Source organism: Cavia porcellus, unplaced genomic scaffold (genome assembly GCF_034190915.1).
Source record: "Cavia porcellus strain 051 isolate PalLab524CR breed Dunkin Hartley unplaced genomic scaffold, mCavPor4.1 scaffold_28, whole genome shotgun sequence".
Taxonomy (NCBI): Eukaryota; Metazoa; Chordata; class Mammalia; order Rodentia; family Caviidae; genus Cavia; species Cavia porcellus.
Genome location: NW_026947511.1, coordinates 18,736,028 through 18,756,963, shown reverse-complemented (window position 1 = coordinate 18,756,963; position 20,936 = coordinate 18,736,028). Strand labels below are relative to the sequence as shown.

The 20,936-nt window shown below is 38.4% G+C and overlaps 1 protein-coding gene, 1 long non-coding RNA gene and 1 pseudogene across 3 annotated transcripts in view; 2 read left to right on the top strand and 1 right to left on the bottom strand.

The window, feature by feature from the left end:
* The window catches only part of LOC134473842 (uncharacterized), a 256,365-nt gene that overhangs the window by 219,478 nt on the left and 15,951 nt on the right, over window positions 1-20,936 (top strand). The window lies entirely within an intron of this gene.
* On the bottom strand, window positions 4,575-5,517 carry LOC100735667 (zinc finger protein 641-like; annotated as a pseudogene).
* LOC134473840 (uncharacterized) lies at window positions 12,584-13,075 on the top strand. The gene is made up of 2 exons (XR_010044302.1): window positions 12,584-12,687; window positions 12,779-13,075. It is a non-coding gene; the product is annotated as an uncharacterized LOC134473840 (long non-coding RNA).

Genomic DNA, 20,936 nt, shown 5'->3' with positions numbered 1-20,936 from the left:
GAAAACGTAGAATACATGAAGCAGATTCAAAGAGATTACCAGGAAATTAAAAATTCCATTGAAAGCTTTAAAACTGCTTGAAAGACACTAAGGATAGATTATCCGAATTGAAGAACAGGTTTGCAGTGTGGGAACATGAAAGGAAAAATTTCTTAAAAATAATAAGAAAACAAGCAGTGACAATACAAAGGCTAGAAGATGACAAGAGGATCTATAACTTAAGAATAAAGAATATGAATGAAGAAGCAGGGGTACAAACAAAGGAACTGCAAAGGCTATTCACAGAAATAATTAAGGAAAACTTCCCTAACATAGGAAAAGGAAAAGATACTCAGATGTATGAGGCATAAGAACTCCAGCCACTTACAACCAAAACAGAACTACACCCAGGCATATAATAATCAAGATCCCAGAAATCCAATATAAAAACAGAATATTAAAAGCTGTCAGAGACATGAAACAGATCACTTACAAGGGAACACCCATCAGAATTACAGCAGATTTCTCAGCACAAACCACCAAATCAAGAAAAGCATGGGGAAAAATAATCCAAGCCTTGAAAGAAAATAACCTCCAGCCCAGATTGATGTACCCTGCACAACTGTCCCTAAAAATTAATGGAGAAACAAGATGCTTCCAAGATAAAGAGGAACTGGGGGGAATTCGCAACCACCAATCCAACTCTACAGAGAATACTACAGGACATTCTATATAGAGAGAAAAGCGCCAGGATTTCAGGAATAGTGGCAGAGAGGCCCCAATGAATGGAGCAAAAGGTGAAAAGAAGACAAACAGACAACTAATGATGAAAAAAGAGCACAACAGAAATGAGGCAGAGAAGGTTGGATATAATTTCTAATATAGATGGCCTAGATACACTAACTTAAGGGAAAAAAAGAGAATTGCAAGCAGAGTGGATCAAGAGGTACGGTCCACTGAGATGCTCTTTATAGGAAATATTAACCTGAAGAAGGGTATATGGACCAAAATCAAATATGAGAAAACAGAACTTGATGTGATAGGGAACCAGAGAGTAATGGGGATAACTGGACCAGTATTTATGGATAGGTTGAAAAGACAGGTTTTAATAAGTGAAGAAATACAACGAGAGATCAAGTCCAGGAGCGAGAAAGTTCGGAAACACTTAGGTAAATAGCAGGTTGCCCTCCCAATATAAAACTGAGAGTGTTGGGGAGACTCAAAAATACACAGTACATCCTGAGGGAATGAAAGGGAAGGAATAGTCTTTTTTTTTAAATTTTATTTTGAAAGTATACAACAGAACAAGACAGAATAAAGCCAACTAAGATCATACAGTGAAATTGGTACAGAACTTCACAGCAGGTTACCGGGATAACAGTAATAGGTATCACAGTATATTTTGTTATCTTTATAATAGTTGTTCTTTCAATCGTGTATATCAAAATGAGATGAAATATAGAAAACTATAAAACTTATTAAAACAGAATATTGAATAGAAAAGTACCATTAATCAGAAAAGAGCAAAACAATAATAAAAAAAATTTGCCTTCAAAGAGATGGTAGAAGGAAGTCCCCCTTATTTGCTATGTCAGCCTCCCAGGAGAGACTCAGATTTCTGGTTCCCATTTGCTAATGGGGGCGGGGGAGAGAAGGGGAATAGGGGAAGTGGGATATTTGACTCTAGGCCGTGCATCAATAGGTTCACCTTTGCTTAGTGGGGAGGCAGGCTGGTTGTTTGGTTTCACAGCGTCCTAAGTTCCAACATGGTGTGGATCTCAGGAGCTGCTGCTGGTTCTCCCCCTGGAAGGGCCATAGTCTGCCACACTGCCACCGCTTACCAGGTCGGGGAGGTGCTTGGTTCGGAGAAATAGTCTTAAAAAAGACAGAAGAAGATATTGCTAATAGTGTATCAGGAATTAAAACCCTTATCACTTGAACCACTCTGCTTGGATGGAACTTGTTCTGTCCCAGTTTGTATAGAAGCACTGGATCTGAGGGCACAGACAGTTGTCCCAAAGATATCAGGGTATAGCACAGTGGTCATCTTTAATTTCCTGTTAACTTAATCTGGATCCCTGTATGACTTATTCTGTTGTATCATGACTGATCTTAGTTAAATCTGATTTGTTTGATTGCTGCTTATTATTGATAGATTTTATTCAAAACTGTTAGGTTGATGGTATCAAGTTGGAGAGTATAGACAACTATACTGAAAATGACAATGATTCACTATGATACTGATTCTGATTTTATTACTACCTGTTTTTGTAGCTCTACACTACCTACAAAGTTGTATTTCTATTAATTCTGTTATGTACTGATATATTCAATTATACTTTGATGATATAGTCAGTTCTGTTGATGATAACAAGAGACAGCACAGTGACTATGGTAGAACTCCTTATACAGCAGTTTTAGATGTCTTTTTTAGTTTTATGTGTCTATAGGAATATGTTTTGTTCTGTCCTGCTTTGTTCTATTTCTCCCTCTAATATAGAAAGGATAGAAATACATGTTAAGACTCATGCTTGTACAAAACCTATAAACAGTTTATGAGAACTGATGTTACGATGCATGATGAAATGAACAAATACTTTGAAGGAAAAAAGGGGGCACTGCAGTACCCAGTGCTGATTCTGGAGTGTCATGATGTGAAATCCAGCAATATTATTAATCTTTGTTCAGAATGATTTTAATCTGCTATGTTTTGTTTGGTCTTAACATAAATGAAGATATGGATAAATGTGTACATGTCTAATTGTATAGGATTGATAGCCATAGTACTTAGTTTTTGTTGGATAGTTGAACAGAACTGTTTGCAGTCTCCCTGGTTGAATTCCCATTTATATGTTCCACTTTTGTATCATGAACAATTATTTGTGGGGGGACAATATGTATACATCAACTAGGGATTTATTACTCTTTATTTCTTTTCTTTGAAAGTATGTACCATTTCTGCCCATTTTCTGTTTTGTTTTGTCTTTCTTTAAATAAAATTTTTAAAAATAAGAATCTCAGAGAAAAACCAAGATGTAAACACTGAAGTGAAACTATACCACTTTCCTCCTCTTTGCTTCACTTCTTCTCTAACTTTATACAGACAAGAGTTATAAGGCTGGCGTCAACACCATTATCAATGCAGGGAAACAATGAACATATATTAAAATTCTTATATGAGTCTTAGTGGATACTTTCCCAAGATTCAGAGGAAAACTAACCAGAAGGCTCATCTGCTGAAAAATCTAAGCAGGCTTTACCCCTAAAGTCCTGTTTTTGGGAGAATGAGATCTTTGAGAATAACTTCTCCCTTGATGAGGTGATCAAAGTCAAATAAGAGGGATGACGATGACAACTTGCAAACACTACAATTCTCTGGGTAATTTTCCAGCACTCAGGATGAGACAAGAGCCCCATTCAACACAAACTTTTTTCATATTTGCACTTTGCCTGAAATCAGTAAGAAACAGCTCACAGCACTGGAAACTTCTCTTTCTCTCTCTTCCTATGTGAAATAATTTGCAGCCAGAAATTCAGATATAGATATATAAATCTGCAGTGTCTTAACCTCAGTGATTCTGGGTAAATCTCTTTATACAATGTGTCACTGAATCCTTTCCACTCAGGCTCCAGTGGATTTTTTCCCATCATGAAACAAAACAATAAGAGCCCGTATAGCCCCCAATAGCTTCTTCTCCAGAACATACCCTCTAGAAAGCCTAGCATTTACAATTTTGCATTTAATAAGTGAAGGATCCTGCACACATACATACATAGAATGACACAGTAAAAGGATGGACTCTGTCCATGGAGGTAGTTTTTCTTCTGTGTAGCAATGGATTACTTGAGGGTAGAGATCCATCTTTTAGTATTGTAGCATACTCTCTCAGCTGGATATACATATGTGCAGAATGACAGGATAGGAACGGGGGAAGAAAAGGACATTCTTTATATTTTTCAGCAGATAGGGCTGAGAGTATAGGTGTATATATGGGTGATAAGGTCAGGTGATGGACTCACAAATGAATGATGACATCTGTGCCCCTGGCTTTCAGAGGAATATAAAGGCGGACTTCCAGTGCCTGATCACTGTCTCTTTATTATTTCCTCATTATTTTGTAACTCAGTGTTCACTGGAGTGTGTTTCAAGAAGTCACCAGTGCTGTGAGATGTTAAATAGGATGCTGAGATCAAATAAATTTAGGAAACTTTACATTAAGAGAAGCTAAATAGCTTACTGCCAAAATTATCAGAGCCTTTAATATGCTAAGATGGTTTTTCTCTCTATACACATATACAGAGAGAGTATAATTAGTTTGCAATTTAGTTTTGATACTAAAATACTTAACAATGGGTATGGCATAGACTCCAACTGATTAGAACTGACCTCAGCTATAACAACTAATAACATCGTACCCATGCAAATGGGCTCAGGCTAAATACCATTCCATGTAATATACATTGTTTCATCTTTCTAGGGATAGAACCAGGGCTCACTGTGGTGGTTATTGGGATACAAGGAGAGGGGCAGCTCTGGCAATGACCTTGTTAGCACCAGATGATAAATTTGATCATAGCTGTAGCAGAAACATATTTCAAAAGACAGACGTCCCTCTGTTCCAGCTACTTGGGGGACTTTGTCCCTGGTGGGTCAGCAGATGTCTGTCCAGATGATGTTTGCAGCTAGAGCTCTTCTCACAGCGAGAACACTACAAGGGCTTCATCCCATTGTGCGTCAGCCAGTGTCTCACTGGGTGGTGCTCTTCCCACATTCAGCACTCACAAGGCACTTTGGCTCCAGGGCTGCATGCTGCCGCTTCCTAGCCCAGCATTCTCTCCAATCTCTTGCCCTTGCAGGACTTGCCTTCGGCACGCACTCTCTGGTGGCTGGCCAAATGGGAGTTGCATTGCAAATTCTTTCCACACTTTGAGCACCCACTGGGTTTGTCATGTAAGTGGGTTTTCTGGTGCTGGATTGGTGGTATCTTTGCCCCAAAACTTTTCTCACACTTAAGGCAGCTGTCGGGCTCTTTCCAGAGTGTGTTTGTTGATGCCTGGTAAGGTAGGAGCCCCACACAAACTGCTTCCCATACTGGGGGTATGTATGAGGTCTTAACAAGAATTCATCTTTGTGCTACACAGAAGGTTTGAGAAAGGTGGAAAAAAGGTGGGCCTAGGAGCTCCTGGGTGTGCAATTTAGGTTTGCATCCTGCTCCAGGTTCCAGAGAATAGTATTTTCAGGTACATGGGATAACATTCTAGGAGGTTCTGCTTGTAGGTCAGGGATATGCCCCTCTTGTTCACTTTCATCTCCTGTATACATGACCCTCAGAGAAGTCTCCTCTAAGTCCTGGGAACAGGGCCCATTGTTCTCCTCCTTCTAGCTGAGAAAGCATGTCCAGATTGGGATTTGGAAATTTCAGAGACCACTATCCCACAGTTTTTCTGCACAACATATTCTCCATAACAGTCTATCTGAGAGGGGTCCAAGCTTCCTCACTCCTCCTGGGAGAAGCACAGTGATACATCCTTGATGGTTACCAGATCCCCGAGTCAGCCTGGCCCGCAACCCAGTGTCTCCCTCAGTTCTTCTAGTTTTAGTCAGCGCTGGTGCTTATTCTCTACTGGGATAATCCCTTCTGTTGTCTCTATATCCTTAATCTTTGAACTTCATCACAGGCTCTGATACTCAAGGAAGATGGCATCAACTCCTACTTCACAGAGAAAATGGAGATCTCCCGAGAGGGTCACCTGACAACTTTCTGCCATTGCACTCACAAGCCCACATACGTATGCAGCCATTCTTCCATCTTGCCTCCTGCTGCTAGGGAAGAGGATCCCTTTGGATAACAGAGGTTGTCCCACTACCAGCCCTCTGACATGCTTTAACAGGGAAGGATCCTGCTTTATCAATTGTCCCTTTTCTCTTCTGTTTTAAATTTCTTGCACTTATTGGATCTTTTCCATAATCTTTGAAGCATCTTAAGTTCTTTTGCAGCATTTAAACCTGAAAACAATCCTGAAAGTCATGTGTGCCTATTTTTATTTATGCACTTCAAAGAGTTTAAAAGAAAACAAAATAAAACAGAAATGATACAGGATTTCAAAACAAACTGATGGGAAACTAACAGTCTGTATATTGCATATTGTTATCTCAAAATAGTTGCTCAGATTACAAGATACAGGCATACAAAACAGATCAAACAATGTAAGCCATCATAATTTGTTTCCCTGAACTAATAGGATCAATAGTACAATTATCTTAGCTATATACATGTATATGTGTATAGATATAGATATAATTTCCCGCTTCCTTCTTTTATCATTTTGCAAATTCCATCTGTGCTTTCCTTTTGAGCAGTTTCATTCTCTTTCACAATATCTATATTACCTTCTAGATCTTATTTAATCTTCCAGTTTCTTACACAAACGAGACAATACGATGTTTACACATGTGAGTCTGATTTACTTCACATATGAGTATGATTTCTAATTGCATCCATTTACCTATAAAAGCCTCTAGTTTATCCTTCTTATAGCTGAATAATACTCCTTTATATAAAAATACCACATCTTTTTTATCCATTCCTCAATTGATGGATATTTTGATTATTTCCAAGATTTAGCTATTACAAATTATACTGCTAAAAACTTGGGACACTTCTTGGCTGGCTACAGTTGCTGGGCGGGTCTATTCCCTATTTCTACCTCACAGATAGGAAACTCAAGGCTTAGGGAGATTTGCAAGGAAGGAGAATGGTTGTGAAGTCAGGACTCTGTGGTCATTCACAGTTCCTTTTGCTAAGGAATCACAGTGTGCTTCTGTAGCAATTGGACTTGCCTAAATACTAACACATTCTCATCAGTAGGCTGAGAAAATCATTATTTTCAGTGTCTTCATTAGAGGTTTAGATTGATTTTTCAGAAGGCCGTCTCCTGATCAATTCGCCAACATCAAGACTTCCCCTAAGGCCTCAAATGATAAAAGGAAATAGTCGCATAGACCTAACCTGTACTCTGGTTGCTCCATCAATAAAGTGTAACCAATAATATATCTTCTGCCCACATTCTAGTATCATTCTCTTCCTACTCTCCACCTCCATTTCTCATTAGTAGTGTAATAAAGATGCCAAGTCTCACCCTTATGGAAGGTTTTCACTGCCAGGGGAAGAGGTACCACATAAATGCTCAATATAGCCATCTCTTGGAGTCCCTGGCCAGGCTGACGAAAACTGTGATGTGGGTAGAATCAAGTACATTTTCTGCAGAGTAGAAAAATAAATTGTGCAAAGAGGAGGGAAATTAAGCATCTGGTGGGAAGACTCGGAGAAGACCCAAGCACAAATGTGGTCAAGCAACTAAATCAACATCCACTGCTGCAGCTATTTGTGTCTGCCCTCTGTTAGGATTAGACCCAGGAGGAAAGGAGGAGGCGTGTGGTGTGGTATTCTATTAAAGGAAAGAGAATAGGAAGCAGAGAGGAAGTGAGGGGAGTGTGAGCCTCACAAGAAAGAGAAAAAGGGCCAGAATTTAAAAATGAAATATAAACCAGCAAAGACAATCTCTGCTTGTCAGGAAAAAATGGTGTGGAGCATAGGGCCTATATATCAATGTTCAGTCCTTGGGTGTTACTTTTCTGGCAGAGATCCTAAGGCTTCTGCAATACTCAAGAGACTGAAATTCAAAAACTATTTCCCTTTAAACAAAAGAAGAATTAGGAAGCCCGAGAGATTTGAAACTAAGTTTCCATAAAATATGAAGCTTAAAAGCATAAAGAAAAGAGGTATTGGTGTCAAATCCTGGATTTTTGGCTAAGTAGCTAAGCGGTTATGTGGGTTGGGTAAGTCATGTGTGTCCTCCATGTGGGTGTCAGTTTTCTAATTCATAAAATTATGGGACTTGACTAGTTACTTGCAAGCTGTGGTTATGTTTCACCAAGAACTGTATTTTAATTGGAGCTATTACTAAAAAGCTCAAATATGGAATAAAGTAGAAAGAGGATAATAAGCTTGAGAAATATTGGACTTTCTCAATGATTTCTTCTTCAAGATACAGAATAAGATGATTTGAACAGCTGGCTTGGGACAATTTCATCTATATACATTCACATAATTAAATCAATTTAATGGACTATGTGCAAAAATCTGTCATATTTTTGTTTTTATGTGTACTGAATTGTAAAAGAGGATGGACACAGTCGACACACAGACCAGTTTGGCAGAACGTATAGGAAGTCAAACCCACTTTTACGTTAGCATGTTCCTTTGGTAACTAGTGAGGAGGAGGCAAATAGCTTTTAACTACCTTACTGTTGAACAGTGAGTGAGATCACAGATACCACTCAGAGTAGTGAAGAGCAAGCAGACTTCAATCTCTCTCTCTCTCTGTCTGTCTCTGTTTCTCTCACTCTCTCTCTCTCCCTCTCTCCCATCCTCCCCTTTTCTTATCCCCTCTTCTCCTCTCCTCTCCTCTTCCTTCATCTGTCAGAGTGACAGAGACCAGAGACTGGTACCAGCTCTCAAAAACAAGAACAGGCCCAGGAAATCAATCCAAACTAGATGAGAGAATTCAGAACTTTGCTTCTGAGCATGGCAGAACACAAGTCCTTGCCTACTTCACCAAAGCAATTCCTGCCTAAAATATGCCAGATAATAACTCCCCAAGGATGACCCAACCTAATCCCCAGAACCGTGAGTATGCTGCCTTACATACCTTATACCTTAGCATTTTTCATATGTGATTAAGGACAGAAACGTGGAAATAGAAGATTATGTCAGATTATCCAGATAGGGCCAAACTAATCACACAAATCACTACAAATGGGGACCCTTTCACAGATCTATCCAGAGAAAGAGTTATACAGCAAAAATAGGTTCACAGAGAAACTATGCTGCTAGCTTTGAAGACAGAAGTGAGCTGCTATTCAAGGAATGTGGGCATTCCCAGAAGCTGGAAAACAAAGAAACAGATTCTCCCTCAGAAACTTCAGAAAAGAATGTAATCCTGCCATACCTTAATGTTTTAGCCCAGTGAGACCAGTGTCCAACTTTTGAACCATTGAAATGCAGGATAATAAGTTTGTGGTGTTTAAGACCCTGCTCATATTATACTTAGCTGTGGGAGAATTAGGAGACAAATACACTGCCTGACCCTCAGTTCCATTCCCTTTCTGTGTCACAGCCTTATAGACAACTGGGTTTCCTACTTCTGTGTTTTCATTCACGTTACTTTTTCTACCCAGAATGTCTTCCTTTGTCTCTTCTGTTCAATCCTGTTCCCCTTGCAACATGAAACTACTCTTCTACAAAGCATAGCTCAAACATCCCGTTCCTCTTCTAAAGAGGAAGCCTTTAGAAAAGCCTTTCTAAATGTCCCAAATCTGGGCCTCTCTTTCCCAGAACTGGGTAGACTCTGTCACCATCATGCAAAATGCAGGTGTATACTATAGTATATACTGAAGGTATCTGTTTATGATCTGTCTTCACTTTTAGAATGCATGAGCTTCAAGAAGCAGGATCCTTAGCCATGTATGGTGGCTCACGTGTATATTCCCAGCACTCAGGAGGCTGAGGCAAGAGAATCCTCATGAGTTTGAGATCAGCCTGGGCTACAAAATGAGCTCAAGGCCAGCTTGAACTGCATAGCGAGACCCTTTCTCAAAAAGACAAAAAAACTCTTCCTGCCTGGTGCCGCCACCAGAAAGCCCTTTCCTGCGTGGACACAGTGCAGGCAGAGAGAACCAGAAGACGCACCTCTGCCTGCCAGGTGCCACCACCAGAAGGCTTTTTCCTCCACAGGCCCAGTATAGGCTGAAGGAGATAGATAGATCCACCTCTGGCTGCTATGTGCCACCACCAAAAGGCCATGCCCTACAGTTAATCAATGTGGGCAGAGAGAACCAGCAGATCCACCTTCAACTTCAGGGAGCTGCCACCAGAAGGCTTCTTCCTGCAGGCAGCCAGCAGAAGCAGGGACACACAGCCAAGTAAGCCATGTGCATCCATAGGCCACCATTTAAGGCCCTTGGTTCCTTCAGACAGCCATCATCCACTAGCAGAATCAGACAAACACACCCCTATGTGGCTGCCACCATTGTGGGAGTCCCAGTGTAGACACACAGCTGCAAGAAGCAGCCCCACCTCCATGCACTCCTGATCATCAGCAAAGCCCCAGGGTAGCTGCATAGGTCTGGAGAAGTCTGCACTGCTGTCTCCCTGTAACTCTGAAATTAGAGGAACCCAAGTGCCTGTCCCATCTCTCTACACTGCTTAGGGGCAGACAACATGGGAAGTGCCTGGGACCCCACAACCAGCTTGTTTGGAGAACCCAGGAGAATGTCAAGATAAAGGAGCAAAAGGCAAATTCAGACCTTTATCCCACACACAATAAGTCTGGGAGATGCAGTCATGGAAGAAAACGGAAGTCACACACCTGAAATCTCTGAGAAGACAGCAACTAAGGAAACAACTTCATGAGATGTAAAAGCAGTCGAATCAGAAATAATGTCTCAGGTAAAAGAAGTCACAAACATACTGAAATTGTTTAGCAGGTTTAAAGAAGACATAGACAATAAAGAGGAGCATAGGAAAATGATGGAAACCTTGAATGAATGTAGAAAGGAATTACAAAGCATGAAACAGATTCAAAGAGAGATCCAGGAAATTAAAAATTCAGTCAAAAGCTGGCAAAACTGCTTGAAAGACACTGAAGATAGACCTTGAAGACAAGATTGCAGCTAGTAATCGTGAAAAGAAATGACATGGAAAAACTTAAAAGTAACACAGAATCAGGAAATAACTTAGTGGCTGCAAGATGATGAAAAGAAGCATAATTTAAGAATGATAGGTATCAATGAAGAAGCAGGGTTCAACACAAGTGAAATTTAAGGATATTCACAAAAGTAATAGAATAAAACTTCCCAAACATGGGAAATGGATCTGGCATGCTGATAAATAAGGCATATAGGACTCCAACTACCCTTAACAAAAGTAGATATACAACCAGACATATAATAATCAAGATCCCAGAAATTCAGCACAAGAACAGAATATTAAAAGCTGTTAGAGAAAAGAGATGTATTACCTATAAAAGAAAACCAATCAGAATCACAGCAGACTTGTCAACACAAACCATCAAGTCAAGAAGAGTTTAGAGTGAAGTGTTTCAAACCCTGAAAGGAAACAACTTCCAACCCAAATTGATCTACCCAGAAAAACTATCTTTCAAAACTGATGGAAAAATAAGATACTTCCATGATGAAGAACAACTGAAAGAATTCATGACTACCAAACCAACCCTACAGAGAGTGCTAAAGAATATTCTAGAGAGTGATAAAGATGGCCGTGGTTCCAGGATCAGCAGCAGAGGAGGATCACCAAAGAAGACAAGCAATTGAAGGAGAATGAAGGGGAGGGCCAACAACAGGGAGGATAGCAGAGCAGAGACAAACCAATGTATGCTGGTTGTAACCATTAACATAGATGGACTCAGGTCAGCAATAAAAAGAAACACAGGGAGAGTGGATCAAGAAACAAGATGCATTGATATACTATACAAGAAATACATCTAACTGGAAAGGAAATTCATAGACTGAAAATCAAAGGAGAGAAAACAATTGTTCCATGTGACAGGAGACCAAAAAAAAAAAAAAAATGGCAAGAGTAACTCGCCCATCAACCACAGAATGAATAAGAAAGATATGGTGTTTTCATGCAGTGGAAAGCTACCCAACTATAAAGTAGAATAATCTCAAGGCTCTGGTAGGTAAATGGAGATCGTGTCCTTGGCCAAAACAACTTGAACTCATATATGTGAACCCTAGCTTAAGAAATAGAAGGAGTTAGTGAGATCCAAAAGCAAAATAGTTAATGTAAGAGCAAAGAGGAGGAAACATCTGGAGGGAAAGGTGGAAACTACTGTCTATTTCTTATTGTCTTATATTGAACTCTTATATTGTTTACACAATTTTAAGTTTGGCTTTGTTCTGTCTTGTTTTGTAGCTTTTACTCTGATGATAGGGAAAGCAATTTTGAATATAATGGGATATCTTATGGTACTCATGGTTTCCTATTATATATTGCTTTGAAGTCTTATAATACCTTCATTAATTGGTTTGATTGATTTTATTGTTTTGTTTGATTTTATTATGTATAATGGTATGAACAGCTATTTTGAAGAAAACAAGACATTATGGCAGCCATTGCTGATTTTCTATCATCTTGTTTTGAAGTCCTACCATGCTTTTGTTCTACTTTTTTGATTGGTTCTACCCTGTTGTGTCTTATTTGATTTTATTATGTGTGACCATATAGACAACTTTTTTGAGGAAAATGATATATTAAAGTAGCCATTGTTCATTTTCTGTTATTTGTTTTTGAAGTCCTATAATGCTTTTATTCTCTTGAATGGCTTTATACTATTTTGTTATGTTTGATACTATTGTATGTGAAGGTATGCTCAATTATTTCAAAGAAAAGAAACATGGTAACTACTGTTGATATCCGGTTGTCTTGTTGTGAAGTGCTGTGTTGCTTGCATTGTTCTGTTTCTGATTTGCTTTGTTCTGTTCTCTTTAAAATACAAAAAAAATTTTTTTTTAAAAAGTGAGATGTCCAAGAGAATGGTCCTTGATGAAAAGGAAAACAAATGTGAACCAAGCTTTTGGAGAAACCCATATCTTCTTATATTATTAACAAAGTGAGATTGCAGGTATGAAATGCTCCCAATTTGCTATAAATACTAATTCTATATAGTAAAGTTCAGGGTATACTCATGTGTGTTTTACTCTTTTCTTTTTTAGAGAAAGTCTCGGGATGCAGCCCAGCATGCCATCAAATACATGACTTCCTGCCTCAGTCTTTTGAGTATTAAAATTCCAGGAATTTGCTACCACACCCAGAATTTCTTACATTTTCAAAACACTGTTCGAATAACCCTCCTTGAGTCTGAACTCCACTGGGAGTTTAGATACCACTCCCCTCAATGCCTGCAAGTACCTGAACATCAGGAAAACATCCTTGTGATCAAATGTTTCCCTAGAGTTAACTGTGAAGTCCACAACTGGTAAAATAAATAAATAAACTTAGTTACTATTGTACCTGGAGAAATTTCTTCACTCTCTGCTAATTCCAAGAGATACCAATACCCTCCTTGGCAACCCAGATCTCTTCCCAATGTGCTGTTATACCTACCTTCCACTTTATCTTACCCTCCATTATCATAGCTCTATTATTCCTTCACAAAACTGGATAATTTATTTGACTTATACCCCTTAAAATTTAATAAGCTGACTGTCTTTTTCACTAAGTAGCCTAATACTGTACTAGGAGAAATTCTCTGGTGATCCACAATGAGGACAATCTTAATATTTGGGATCAATTCCTGGCTGAATGTCTGCCAAACACATTGGAAATCTATTTCCAAACTTGTCTCCTTTACATTTGTTAGCCAGCTTTTGACTCGCTGTTGATCATATGTGGTGAGTGAAAGTGTAAAGTCAACCTCCCTTTAGCATAGGTTGTAAGAAACACCATCCCAAATCATCAAAGAACCTGGCCAAAAAGAAAAGGAGCCCTGTGGTTAATAACAAGAGTTTGCTAAAAAGGGGCTACTGTGTTTCTGTGCCTAAAGCCCAAGAAAGGTAACAGAGATTAAAACAATGAAGCAGAGCAACAAAGACAGTGAATGTTTTGGCTAAGTATATGTGGATCTGTTTCTGCCAGTTATCTTTATTTTATTCTCAAATTCTACATAATAACCATTTTCAGTCCAGCACTTTCCTAATATATGAAGGATTCTGATGTTTCTCCCATTTCTACTTCGTACTAGTTAAAGGGGAGGGCCTTGAGGCTAATTCAATTTCCTTTTCCCACGATTACCCACTATCTCATGAGCTCCAAAGCATGCTCCAAAATAAGAGGTTCCATGTGAGAAAAAAAAGAGAAGAAAAATAAGAAAATAAACAAAACAAATTAAACACATTTCTTTTTGCAAGACATCAGAAAATGTTTAATTGTAATATGCTTAATTCTAATAAGATTCAAAGATAAGAGTTCATGTTCTAAATTCATTTGACCAGAAAAATTTCTGTGAAAGGAACATCTATTAATTCTATTAATATCTTGATGTTTAGGTTGGAACTTCCCCCAAACGTTTCCACAAAGCACACCATATCTGCATATATAGTAAACTTTAATAAACACCTGAGTGGCAAATAAATGGCAAATTTTTCAAAATAACCATCAGAATCCTTTAATACATTATTTCTCTATCAGAAAATGCAAGTGGATTCCATAAACGTACTTTTCCCAGGTCAACACAGTTTTCACAAGGCAACAAAATATTTGCAGGCAATAAAGTACTTTGATCTAGAGCTTAGCACCAACTAATGGAAAACAGGCCAAGCATTTCCTAACGTCAAGTAGATCCAATATTTTTGACATTTTCGGTTGGCTGCTTGTTTCTGTTTTGGGGAGGAAGAGAAAATTATTTTAAACTGAAGGCATTTGCAAGGTCCTAGGAAGAACCCAGTAGTAACCCATTAGAAAGTCTTGATATGTGGTAAGAGGAATGCCATCCAAATAGCCCCAGACAAAAGCACAACAAAAGTCTGGCCTGGTTAAACAAGGGAAAAATCACAGAGCGCATTCAAGGTCTTTGGCCCCTCTTCTAGGCTTACTTCTGAGACTTTGAAACTATTTATTTGAAACCAACTCCTTAGAATAACTATTGAACCTATCCCAATTTTCTGAAGATAAGCAATTTTTCAGTTCTTTTCAAACTCAAACAACAAAATTGATTAAGCAGCCAAGCTGATGCTTTCTTTGAACACCAGCTGGTTCTCTAGCTTCGTTGATTGGTTGTTTTGGTTTCCTATCAATAAAGCCTAAGTGACATGAATAATCGATATTTTCCTTAGGGTTTTCTAACTGTGTTTTTTGTAGACTGAGATTGTTTGTGCTTTGTTCTTTCCTGAATGTTCATGAGTTTCTAAATACTTGCCCATTCCAAACTTTTCCTGAGTACAGAAGGTTTTATTGTTCTCTTCTGTGATTGTGCTTCACATGTTTGAGGTTTATATTGACAATCTAATAGCAGAATTATGTGCTGCCAGGTTCTTACTTTTAATGGGCATTCGCCTGGCTTCTCCTAGCACATCTGATTGTTCTTCAGTGCTTTCAGAATTAAGTACAAGTGCTCTATTCCAGTTTGGGGGCGCCAGTGTTATCATCTCCCCAAATCATCTAGTAACCATCCATTTGAGCCCAGGAGATTGTATTGTAGTTCTCAGGAAACTGGACATAAAAATAAGAGTCATTAGGAAAAAAAAAAAACCCAAAATCCAACTGACAAGAATTGGAGCATGTAGGACTGGGACTCAGGTCAACACCAGAGTATAATTCTCATTGCTGAGGCAGCAGGATAATGTGCATTGGCCAAGGGCCTACCTGTCTTTTCTCTCCTTCTTAGAACTTCTCCACTTGCACATACTCTTCCTTCTACTGTTACTTACATCCATGTCTCTGCCAAGATTATTTAAGTGCTGCCAGGGCCTCACCTCAGGTTGGTACACAGCAAAGAGAGCAATGAACTCAAGCGCTGGGAGCTAGCAAGTAGAAGTGAGGAATGAGACACAAGCCAGCTCACTCATCACCTTTCTTTACTAGCCCCTTGCCTTTACACCTGTGCCTTTTACCCCAGATGGTCCATCCTGACTTTCTGGTGTCACTCAAGATGATACTTTGCTCTTTGTTACCTCCTCACCTCTCCTAGAACATCCAGCTTTTTATGTTCTTTTTACCCCCAGTATCAGAAACCCAAATCAAATGTGCCTTCCTCGCAAAATTGTCTAGATTCCTCCAGACTAAACCAACTACATGCAACTCAAACATTACTCTTACCCTTCTGCAGTACCACCGTGCACATCTTGGAGTAATAACATTTGCATATCTATTACTCTATTCAAATTATCTTATTCTTGTACTTTCAGCATTTAAGAGAACACTGGTGTTATGGTTTGTGTTCAGATGGCCCCCCCAAGCCTCATGCAATCATGAAGGCAGCTGAATCTAGTGTTTGTGATTAGTTTGTTGTCTAGCATTGGGATTGGTGGTGTGAGTGCTGCACCATCAGAGGGGCAGGAAACCAGCATACAATGTAAAGGCCAAAACGAGGTATGTTTTTTCCTCCTTTGCCCTTTCACTCTTATTGCTTGCAGCCGCCGTGAAGAGCTGCCCCTCTATCACACCACTCTGCCTTGGAGCCAGCCGAATGTGGACTGAAAGCTCCAAAATTATAAGATAAATAAATTTTTCCTTCCCTAATTTTGGGGAACAGGTCTCAACAATGAGAGAAAAGTAATGAAAACAACTGGGGATTAATATAAGTCTTTAGGTGAAAAAGATGTTCCTTTCTTCATTATTGAGTGAAATTCATCTATAAAAATGTTTCAGAATTTTCTTTATTCATTGGAAGAATATTGGAGGTTTTTTTATATCAGAATTTTTCAAGAAATTTGTACATTTCATCCATGTTATTAGTTTCATCAATATAAAGTTGTCATAATACTCTAATATTTTTAAATGTTGGGAAAAATATTACTTGGATCATTTTTTCCTTCCTGTAGTTCAGTTTTCTTCTTATCTGTATTGGTAAGGCCTTATCTATTAATCTTTCCACAGAACCAATTTTTAATTTTCTTGACTTTTTCTAGATCAATACTAACAGATTTCTAGTTGTATTCTTTTTGTTTGCTCCTCTTTTCTTCCTGAAATATGTTTTTCTAAAATAGGCACTTTGCCAGGTATGGTGGGGCACACCTGCAATCTAATGCTTAAGAAGCTGGGGATCAACATGAGTTCAAGGCCAGCCTGGGCTACATAGTGAGTTCAAGGTCAACCTGAACTACATATCAAAATGCTGTTACAAAAATACAAAAGGAAAACAAGCAAACAAAAATCCCAGGCACTTAAAAGTGTGTGTTTGCATGTAAAATTTTGTTTTGTTTGTTTTGGCTATATCCACAAATCTTGATATGTAGTATTTTCATTGTTATTCAGCTTAAAATATTTTCTATTTTCTGATAACTTTTTTTTCTTCAAACCACAGGATTTAGCAATGTATTCCCTAATTTCCTAAGTTTGGCTATTACTTAAGTACATTTTTAGTTTTTATTTCAAGCTTAATTCCACTTTTAGCAGATTATTACATTTTTGCCTTTCTGAAACTTTTGAAGTCTTTCTTTACGACTCAACATGTGTCTATTTTGCAAAATACTCCGTGTACTTGAAAAGAATATTTTTTGTAGTGGACTGTCCTATGAAAACAGTTAATCCAGTTTTATTTTTGTGTTGTTCAGATTGTCTATATTTGCGTTTTTCAACTGCTTGTTCTCTTTGTCACTGAGACTACTGAACGAATTCTTCAATATATTTTCTGTTTTATATTTGTGAGTGTTTGCTTTATATAATAATGTGTATTTCTTATGAACTATTCTCCTTGTCTGTAGTAATGCTATCAGCCCAAGTTAATTTTCTCTTATATTAGAATAGTTATATCAGCTTTCCTTTGGTTAGTACTATATAGCCTGAATCGTATCTTTCCTCTATTTTGTGCACAGGAAACCAAGTTTTACGGACTTTGCAGAAAAGTCTTAAATTGTTGGTATTGCCATCTACTCACTGAAAAAATGTAGAGACTATAAATAGCTTTTTATAAAACAACTCAGAAAAGGTTTAATTTGACCTTATTTGACCAAAAATGAGTTGAGCTCACAATGAAAACAGAATGTTACAATGTTTTTTTCTCTTTTTGCTTTGGCCACCACAGATATCACCACGAATATTGCCAGATATCATAGTATATTATTATGATTTACATTTAAAACTCATCCTGTAGAGTTTACTACATTAACTAAATAGCTTGGAAGCGGTTATAATTTCCATTGTGTTTAAATTTTTATTTTGCTTCCATCACTGAGAGGTAGGGAGTAGGCAAAAAGTAACGGGTATGCAAATGAGGGAAAAGTAGAAAAGGATGACAATTCTATGGATAAAAGGAAGATAAGATTGAGAAATAAGTGCATGTTTAACATTTTAGAGATAGCACAAATCTTCCTGTGTTCCTTACATGTTAATTCTGGCTACTGAGCAAATACAGTTTTTGCTTTAATGGATCAATATATATTTGCCTGGATGCCATAAATTGCTTGCCCAGCTCCACATCCAACTTTCCCTTAAGGCCACACTTTTCTGATATACCCTGTATTTGATCTTTTATCTGCAAGTGAAGCTAGAGATGAGAAATATTTTTATTTTCTGAAAGTCATATTATACTAGCTAACTGGTTCCTTTGTCAGTTCATCTTCCACTTTGTACCTTACCATATTTGTCATACAGAAACTAATTTAACTTCTGAGCCAGATTAAATGGTTAATTTGGGGGACATGTTTCATCCTCCAAAGTATCACATATAATAGTTGGTTAGTCATTTCATTGATGTATCACATGGAAGCCACTTTTCTAGCCCCCTCTAAAATTTCTTCAACCTTTTTCCAGGCTTAGCTTACAGTTTACCTATCCTTTTTATGTTTTCTCCTCACCACTCATGCAAAAAGACAATCACACATATTTTAGGGATTCATTATGGGCCTCCATTTGGTATCATTTACTAAACACTGTATAATACATCTCAAAACTTTTAGCAACTTAATACAACAGTCATTTGTTTCTCATGAATCTTTGGCAATTTTGCTGATCTGGACCAAACTTGGCATTTCTCTTTGGGGTTTCCGTGTGCATCTGCGATCAAAAAGTAGGCCATCCAGTGTCTCTGCTTCTGGGAGTTGGCTGAGTTCTCTTCCACATGTTTCCTTACCCCTCTGTCAAGACAACCCAGCCTTGTTGTCTTGGGGAAAAAAGGGATCACGGGGAACAGAAGTCTGAAAATCTCTGGAGGTCCAGGTTGAAGACTGGCATGCCATCATTCCTGTCATTTTTTGTTGACCAGAGAAAGTCACAAGCCAGCTCATAATCAAGGACAGGGGAAATAGACACAATTTCTTCATAAGACTGAAGATCACATTGAGAAGTACTTGGATTCAAACATTGATGGTGTGTTAGTTACTTTTTACTCATCGTTGAGACAAAATATCAGATGGGAAGTTGGGAAAGGAAAGGTTTATTTCTTACAGTTTTTGGAGGTTTCAGTCCATACTCAGTTGGCTCCAAGGCAAAGTGATGTGGCGGGGCCACAGTTCATGGTGGCTGCAAAACAGCAAGACAGAAACCAGCAAGAGAGCAAGACATGCCTTTTTCTTGCCATTACATTATATCCTGGCTTCACCCCTAGGCCTGTATAGCATTTATTACCCCAGTCCAAGCACTAGATAATGAACCAATCACAAATGCATGATGTAAAGGCTTGAGGCTTGGGAGTCACCAACATAAACCAAGACATTCCATCCTTGGCCCCCAAAGATTCATGTACATCCTTTATATAAAAGAAATTTAGTCTATCTCCAAGAGTTTTCAAAGTTCTAACAGTTTCAGCATTGCTGAAACGTTTAAGTTCCAAGTCTCCTCCAAAATCTATGGCAAACTTTTAACTGTAATCCTCTGTACAAATGAAACAAGGTTAAACATTTTTGAAATGTAAAGTCACAAGGTAAACATTACCATTTTAAAAGTTACAAACAGGGGAATATAAAGCATTGAAAACAAAGCAAGTCCAACATCCAGCAGGGTAAATATTAAGTCCTAGAGTTTCACGTTTAGCACTAGAAGTAATCTGGTTGTAAGCTCCAAAAGGCTGGGTGATTTTACCCCCATTGCACTTTTAGGGATTTTAGCTCCCATAGCTTTTTTAAAAAAAATCCTCTCTGCTCACTTTTTGTAGCTTTTTTGGATGATCTACATTCCTGGCTTTTTTAAATTTTGGGAGTCTCCATTGTACCTTTGGTTTTACCTTTACATCTTTATAAATTGCCCTCTCAGGGGCACATTGTTTGGCCTCCCAGGCCTTTGTAATCGAGGTGGAAGCCATTTTACCCTCAGAATTTGTACTTTTTTTTTTTTTTGTATTTAAAATCAGCATCATGTGGATGTCACCAAGGTTTGCTATCAGCTGGAGCAGTAGCCAAGCTTCTTTCTGCCTTGGTTGTAAGGGTTGCCTTGATCACTGGGCTCTGTGAACCTGATTGTGAAGAAAAGCTTTTTTATGTTGCCACCATTTTGGAACCTCGTGTGGTTGCTGCCATTCTGGAATCTCGTGTGGCCTCTGTCATCATTTTGGAGCATAGTGCTCTGTAGCTTTTACCTTTGAGCAATTTTTTTTTTTAATTTTTGCAGTTTTGAGGCTATAAGGGGTGGAAACCCATTGCTTTTTGAGAAGCCCCATGGCCATTTTTTAAATCTCTCTGTGTTTTTTTAACTATCAAAGTCTCAGTTTTACCTTTACAATTTTTTCTTTGTCTTTTGGAATTTTTCTTTTGTCAAACTCATAAACATTTTAAATTATCTTCTTGGGCTCTTTGCTCTTGATTTGCAACATATATTTGGCTAAAAGCCCCCAACAATAGCCATGGCATAGCCTCAACATTTGGTTGCCTTGAATTTTTTTTTGCCAGATGAAATAGTCCATTGTCTTTCATTTCAGTATTGGGTAAAGTCTCTGGGGATGAGCAAAATGCAGACAAACTTTCTGCCAAGCCATAACACACATGGTGGGGAGTCCAATAACCAGTGTAGTCCTTCCTTCCAGCAGAAACCTCCCAAGCCTGGTCTTTACCATGAGGTTTTTTATCAGCCTTTTGGTCTCTTGAGCTCTGGCTAGAATCTTCTCTACAGAATAGCCTAAGCTGCTACAGCTCTATGCATAAAAGCCACCTGAACTTTTTAAAATTTTGCCCACAAGCCATTTCCAAAGCCGATCAAAAAGACATGGTCAGGTATAGTCGCAGC